Here is a 7,954-nt window from a genome sequence, read left to right as displayed (position 1 = left end):
CACTTGCTCCTTCCGTTACTGCTTCTTGGGTTTTAATCAGGCATCCGGCAACCTTCCTCCCTAAATCTCCAGTTTATTTCCCTTATGTAGCATGACACTTCTCGACAGTAACGAACTTGGAGAGATGCAGATGGGCTGTTGGTTAACTCATGGCATAGACGGAAAATGCTCTGTGTTTATGTTTCCCTGGACTCAGAACACATGGAAATGAAGGACTGCTGACACCGAACAACCACAGGTTGTTTCCTTCCACACTTTTCTCCAAGCTCATGTCTGACTTGAAGGTGTCCTATCATACTCCCCGGCCATTCCTTGCAGAACCACCCCATTACAACCCCTTTACTGGGCCCAAACCCTATCTCAGTCTCTCATCCACATACCATTGAAAGTGTTCCTGTAAAGCCCTATGTCACTCCCTACTCCAATGGCTTCCCATCACTCACCAACATATCCTTTGTCCCTCTTCTCTGGACCTACTGGCCTGCTTTGCCACAGGACCTTTGCACCTGCCATTCTCTCTGCCCAGTCCACTCTTCCCCTAGATATCTACAAAGCTCATGCCCTTACTTCCTTCAGTTTTTCACTTAAATGTCATCTTCTCTGTGGGGCCTCCCTTGACCACCCCATTTTAACTTGCCCAATCTTTCTCCTAACATCATCTTCCTGTGCCTTATATTTATCCAGACACTTATCTCCAGCTAACATGCCTTATATTTTACTTATTTACTGTCTGCCTCACCCCACAAGAAGATAAACTCATTGATACAGGGTTGTGTGCTTTGTACAGTGCCGTATCTCCAAAATCTAGAGCAGTGACTGCCACAGGTAAGTGCTCAATAAACATCTGTTGAATGAGTGCATGCTGGGATCTTCGGGATTAAGCAAGGGGCCTAGATGGTCAACAAATGCTTATCCAGTAATTGCAATTTCCTTCTACAGCTAAACTGTCAAGGTCAGAGGGTACCTTTACTGTTCCCAAGAGCAACCACATGCCTTTTTATGCACAGGTATGGTCTCTGCTCCTCAGACTCCAGAAGCAATGGCTCACTCCTCTGCACCTGAGCAGGCAGCCTGGCTGCTCTGACATGCACGCCACATCGAATCCGGAAGGACCTCTGCCTCCAAGTCCTTTGAAAGGGTCTTGAATGGGTTTCCACATCAGTTCCCTTCATCAAGTTCCATTCTACATCCTTCCACGGGGACAAACTGGCCAAGTTTTCAGCTCAGCCTTGGCACACAATGGGCAGCTGTGTGCCAAGGCTGAACTGAACTCAGCCTTGGCACACAGCTGCCACCACACTGCCCCACACTGCCACCCACCACCCTCCAATCCCCTGGCTACAAAACAGTGATCCAGAAATGCCAATATCCTTCTTAGGGCACCAGGGAGATTACTGAAGCAGGTCTCAGGTTGGAAACTTTTATTTGCTTTTTTTATTTAGTTTCTTTAGCTTACCCCCACTGATAATTATTATGTAACAGGGAATGTCTTTCAAAAGTTTATTAACTGGTATAACAGATTTGAAGCAACATATGCCTGAAAATGCACTTCTTTTGAATCATAATCTAGTTTCTACATTTCGTCTGTGGGAAGGGGCAGGATTGTGGGTGCAGTTGGGGAAACAGTTAATCAAGGATTCCCCTGCCCCTAGTTTGAGACCTTCTCACATCTGTCTATGGATAGACAGGCAGACACACACACACACAAACACAGTTACACAGCATTCACAACACAAATGGCAAGAGCCTAAGTGCTAAGCTCTTTCTGGCCAAAGGCTCTGTCTGCCTCTACCCCCACCATATCCAAAATCAGAAGCTCAAGGGACTAGAAATTTCTAAATGCTGCCCTTGGCCCTTCTTTTGGAACACTGTCTACAAGCTACAAGTTGCCCTAGGGCTGATCCAACTCACTCTTTCCCGATGGTCTCCCCACTCTGCTACCTCCCTGGAGAAGGAGGACAGCCCCGTTCTGAAACCTTCTACCCTTCTCGTTCCAGGGAGAAGCAGCCCAGATTTGTCCATAGCACGTCCAGGAAAGGAGGGAGACTGGCCAACTTCCATGCCCGCAGCTCTGCCAGTCGATGGGCAGGTGGTTCCCTCAACACAGGAAGAGATCGGCGGCCAAAGTGGACATCAGACAACCCAGGCAGTTCAACATCTGGAAGCCTATCTTCTCCCAGGGTGCAGGAGGATTAAATTTCTTAAAACTGACTAAGAATAAATGTGAAGGTGGGAGCACTGAGGAAACTTTCAACTCCACCTGTGTAGAATTTTTGAAATGCAATTCTGTGTCTTTCAACTAGAGAAAGTAATTTGAACTAGAGGCTAAACATTATACATAAAACAGCTCACTTGATACTCAAAACCAGTCTGCAAGGTAAATATTGTGATGCCATTTCATACTGGTGAATGAATCGATGTTCAGGCAGGTTAGACACTAACTGCTGAAAAAGCATCCCTGTAACTACGTTGCATTGATCTTCTACGGATGGATGGACAGACGGAGAGCAGAAGGAAAGACAACCGAACCACACAGCCTCCCAGTTAGCTAAACTAATGAAATAGTGGAGCTATTTAAAGGAGTGAATCAGATTGATTGGTAATTAGCATTTCAGCAGTTGAAAAGGAAGGGGAAGCAGGAGGAGGGACTACTATTATAAGAACACATATTCTGGAGCCAGACCGCCTCGGTTCAGTCCTCAGTTCCATCATTTACGAGCTGAACGACCGGGGTGGTAATTTACCTTCTAGAGGCCTCAGAATCCTCCTGTATAAAATGGGGATATTATAATGTATAAAGTTGTGAGAATTAAATGGGTTATATAAAATAATTTTGAAGGCATTCAGAACTTTGCCTAATACCTGGCATGTGCTTGATACATGTTGTTATTGGTATCCCCATTTTATTTGAGAAATTCAAGCCCAGGGAGGGAGATAAGTGTTTATTCTGTAATTACTCCAGCAACGCCATTTTTTGGATTGCAGGCACCTCCTTCCCAAGCCATGGAGCTTCATGAACATGTGAGGCCAGTCTAGCCAAATGATCCTCAATTTCAGTGAGTTTAGATTTTAAGTGCGATTTTTCAACTATAGCTTTTTTAGCTCACTTTTAAAAAGTTGTGGGGGTGGAAGGGTAGTTCAGTGGTAGAATTCTCGCCTGCCATGCGCAAGACCCAGGTTCGAGTCCCAGCCCATGCACTTAACCCTAAAAAGAAAAAAAAAAAAAAAAGCAATGCAAAAAATTCAACCAATGGTGCTGCAATAACAGGAGATTCACATGGAAAAAGTAATGAAATGTGACCCCACCAGACAGCATACAAAAAAAAAAGTGATGAGACAAGATAGAGACCTTGCTTCATCAGAGGCCAATACAGCATTTATACCAGGTACCATGTCACAGGAGCTCAGGAACCATCCATAGTGACTAAAGAAAGTTGATGGAAGATGCATCTACATTATTTTTAAACTGCCATAAATATTTATTGGATGAATGAATGTTAATAATTACCATGTTATTTGAGGCTCCTTATTCAAAGAAGACCATGGCATGTTCCTCTAGAAACACAGAACTAGGAAAGAATTCATTTCTTCTGAAGAACTTCCTAAATCAGGTCTGAAATCCCATGTCAGAAACCACTGGAACCAGATGCATTTCAGAATTTAGGATTTCCGGACTTCAGAGAGATACTAGCGTGTGCAAACCTTATACTATGAAATTCCCCAGCAGGGTCAGTGTCAATACCTCATGATTAAACAGCTTAGTAGTTCTGCAGAGAACTGTACGGGGATTCCCACTGAGTGGGAGTAATGAAGACTAGAAACAGCCTCCCATCATCTCAAGTCAGGCTTTGCCACCAAATTAGTTTCTTGCAAACAAATACCAAAACTTGGGGTTTTCAGAGCCTTTGGACTTCGGAATTGCAGATAAGAGTTTGTGGGCTTGTAGCAACCAATGAGCCGTGCTCCCCCTTGTCCTGCTGCTCGGAAGAGCTTGGTTTTGTATTTAGCAAACATGTGCTAACACGTAGTGCAGATTCTGGGGTCATTTTCAAGAATTAATTCATTAAATTCTCAGAACCATCTTCCAAAGTGGAAGAAATAAGGTCCAGAGAGGGAAGTAACCAGCCCAATGGGCTCACACACTAATTGGGGTGGGGGTGTGGGGGGAACCGGGACTCAACCTTGGATGCCACCCAGCGCCAGAGGTCCGAAACCTTGGAGATTGGCTGCGGAAGTTTTCCTCACCTGCAGGGCATTTCCAGTATTTCTTTTCCTTCTTCTGCCACTTTTTATTTTTTTGGCTCCTTTCTGTTACCAACAGTTTTTGGGCTCTGTGTTTTAACTGAAACCAATAGGTAGCGGAGGGATCCAAGAATTTTTTTTAATTATAGGCCTTTATCCCATACTGTACACAGATTTTTTCCTGGGATGTAGCAGAGTCAGGAATAATATCAGTAAGCCCTTACATAGGACTCACTAAGGCAATATCTAAGAGAATAAATAGAATTCTATTCAGAATAAAACACAATGAAGGATGTAAAGGGTTCCCAGGACTTCAGGTGGTTTGATAAGGTTAAATCTGGGGCCTCTCAGCTCAGTTTTTGCAAAACAATTGTTTTTCTGAATCCACTGACCTTGTTTGATTCGGTATATCTTTGAGGAGCACCAACGGCGTAAAAGGTACAGTGCAGGGTGCCAGGGCAGCTACTCTGGAGCGGGGTGGTGGGGGTGGGGGTTGGGGGGGACATGAAGAGAAGGGAGAAGGCAAGGGAAGGCGTTTCAGACCAAAGAAATTGCTTGGCGTGTTTGGAGAATGCAGAGCAGTCAGGTGAGAGAGCTGAGCTCTGTCGTGCAGGAGACGGAAAACAAGGGGCTGCAAAAATCATCTTGGGCTGATGTTGAAGCGCTCTGAAAGCACAAATACAGGATGCACGCCTGACCCCGGGGGTCCTGGCAACACCGTGGAGAAGGGGGGCCTCAGGGACACCCCAGACCTTGTCTGACTTGCTCATGGCTACATCCCCAGTGTCTGGAACAGTACCTGGAATGAAGCAGGGGCTTGTTGTGAAAGTATGGAAGGAAGGGGGGGGGGGGGAGGGGAGGATGGGAGGGAAAAATGAATGCATGAATAGGTCTGCTCATTCGAATGTAGTAGGTCTACATTCGGTGGAGAATATACTCGAATGTAGCGGATGGAAAGGACACATCCAGTCAACAGTGATGGGAGACTTCACAGGTCTTGACACCAGTGTCCGGAGGACAGCTGATGTCAAAGACACCAGAACATGTAACCTGGTAAAAAGGGAGACCTTCTGGGGAACTAGGTGAGTCCCGCAGAAGGGGGATTGCTTGGGAGGCAGCAGCCTTTAGAAGCCTTGCAGATGTGAGTGGCTGGAGAACAGTATTTGTAGCCTCGACCAAGCAGCTCTGCAGACCTGTGGGGAGCAGCTAGTGTTGGTGAGCGAGGCTGGTGAGAAAGTGTCAATAGTGATGAAAATAAGCGGTTACTGCAGCCTCCTGCAGAGATCAGACAATCGTCCTGAGCACTCTTTCCCCTCCCTGCAGGGACGCAGCCCTGGGGATGGAGGAGCAGCTACGAGGCAGGGAGGGAAACAGGCATGGGAGGGAGCTGCAGGCCCGTGGGTGGCAGTGGGTAGTGCCAAGCTGGGGGCTGCTGGCAGCGGCGAGGTGTCAGGGAACACAGGAGATGGGGGAGGGCCCAGCTCACACGGGTGGAAGCTCCCAGGGAGGCTTTCCAGCTGCAGCAGAGCTAGGACTGCTGGCGCGATGACGGATGCTTCGTGGGGAGAGGGCCGCAGTGGCTTCTTTTCCCACGTACAGTCATGAGTTTTAGGTTTGGGTGGCAACATCGTTTCCTTGACATTCCCTCCACCTTGTCCCAGACACTCGGAGATGGCTGGGGAGGCACCAGGGGAGCCTCCTGAGAGGAGCTCCTCGCAGTTGCTATCGCCAGCCACACTCCATCTGCCCCTCCACCCCACCAGCCTCCACGTCTATGGCCTGGGCAAGGGGCTGCAAGTGACCCAAGGGACACACTCAGCCAAGATCCTTTTGACTACTGGACCTCGGCCAACACCATGCCAAGGTACACTGGTTTTTGGAAAGCTGAAATCAGGCCCCCCAGTGTTGACTCCCCAGTCTCACACACAGAGAAAGCCCAGACTGACCAAGGGGTAGGTGACTCACCCACAGTCACATGAGCCAGGAGCCCAGAGGTGGACCTGAAGGAAGGGCCCTCTCTAGGAGTGGCCATTATATGTAGACCATCCCCATTTGCGTGATCTGCTCTTACAGGACCATCCATACCTTTGGGTTTAAAATGGGCACATTTATACACAGCAACACTTTGAGGGAGATGTCAGCCCATTTAACAGATGAGGAGACTGAGGTTTCAATGGTTACATAATTTAACTCAGTTCACATAACCAGTAAGAGACCCTGCGAGAGGTGTGCTGGAGTCCACTCACGCAGGCTTTTGAGCAAAGAGTGCATGCATCTCACCCCAACTCCTCCTTCAATTACATTACATTGGTGACTTAAAATCAGCCGGCAGATGGGCCACAGAAATCAGCAAACACTACAGATCAGGGCTTTTATTTATTTATTTTCTGGTATGTTTATAAGAACAGCGCCAGGCTGGACTCAAACCCAAATGTGAAAACGAAGACTGCTGTTTCCAGTCTGCCCCCCCCCCCCTCATCTTTTCTGATGTCCAACTTCCCCTTCTACAAAAACCTGTCTCTCCAGGGGGACCACTGCAGCCTGCCCTGGACAGGGCCAAATACGATATTGGATGTCACCTGCCTTCTAAGCCACAACGGGCTGTGCACTTATGAAGTAGTATTTCCGTAGGCTCAGCAGGGCTCAGAGAGGCAAGTGGGCCTAGGGAGAAGGGCCTGGGGTGGCAGGGACCGAGTGGGGCCAGGAAAAAGAAGGAGGCTGAAGTGAGAGCCCGTGTCCCCTTCTTTAGAGCCCTCATCTCTGTGATCGTTTGATTACTAATCTGTGTGACCATTTGATTATGTCTCCCCCACCCCACTAGCTCCACAAGGACAAGGCCTGTGGCTGACCACTGTAGCCCAAGATCCAGGCTCACACCTGACAAGCAGAGGGCCTTTCACCAACCTTTGTTGAATGAATGAATGGATTTGCGAAGGACGCTGACTTAGTGAATGACACAAGAAGGGAACAGGGCTTCCTATACCCAGAGCTGCAAGCCAGGCCTGCTGCCCCCCTCAGCATATTCTACCCACCCTATAAAGGAGAGTGGGGAACTGAAGCTCACCCCCAGCCCTGAGGGCTGTCTGCCACTTACCAGCTTAGCTATGTAACCTGTGCCTCAGTTTCCTCATATGTAGAAGGGGGTTGTTATCAGGATTAAATGAGTTAATATTTGTAAAGTGGCACATAGTGTTATGGAAGAGTTTTGAAACAGGTAAGAGAAATTCCCCCTTCCCGAGTCACTCCCTCTTGTTCTCCTCTGCTCTTAGAATGCAAATTTCCAACCCATTCCACACCTGGAAAGGCTTCCCCGGGAGGAGGGGATGGGAAGAGCTCTCAATTCCGTCAGAGTTTCGCGCACCCTCCCCCTCCCCCACCTCGCTTTAAACTCCCCCGCCTTCACCTCCCCACACACATCCCACACCCCAAACTCTTGCCTCCAGCTGCTCGACCCAACACCTCGGTTTCTCTTTAAATGACCCTGATCTTGTCCAGCTCCGCCAGTTCCTGAGGCCCTCCCCCGCTCCCCACTACATCCCCCAAGCCACGCTCTCACTAGGCGCCCCCTTCCCTCCTCCTCCTCTCCCCAGCACCCCCAGAAGCCCCGCTCCCCGCAGGGTCCGCAGCCGGGAACCTGAGCCGCGGTCACAGCGGCACGTCGCGGGCGGCTGCGCCACCCTGTGGCAACCTGCGGCACCAACAGCGGAGAGGC

The sequence above is a fragment of the Tamandua tetradactyla genome, chromosome 4, assembly GCF_023851605.1.
Source record: "Tamandua tetradactyla isolate mTamTet1 chromosome 4, mTamTet1.pri, whole genome shotgun sequence".
Taxonomy (NCBI): Eukaryota; Metazoa; Chordata; class Mammalia; order Pilosa; family Myrmecophagidae; genus Tamandua; species Tamandua tetradactyla.
Note: the sequence above shows the minus strand (reverse complement) of the source record.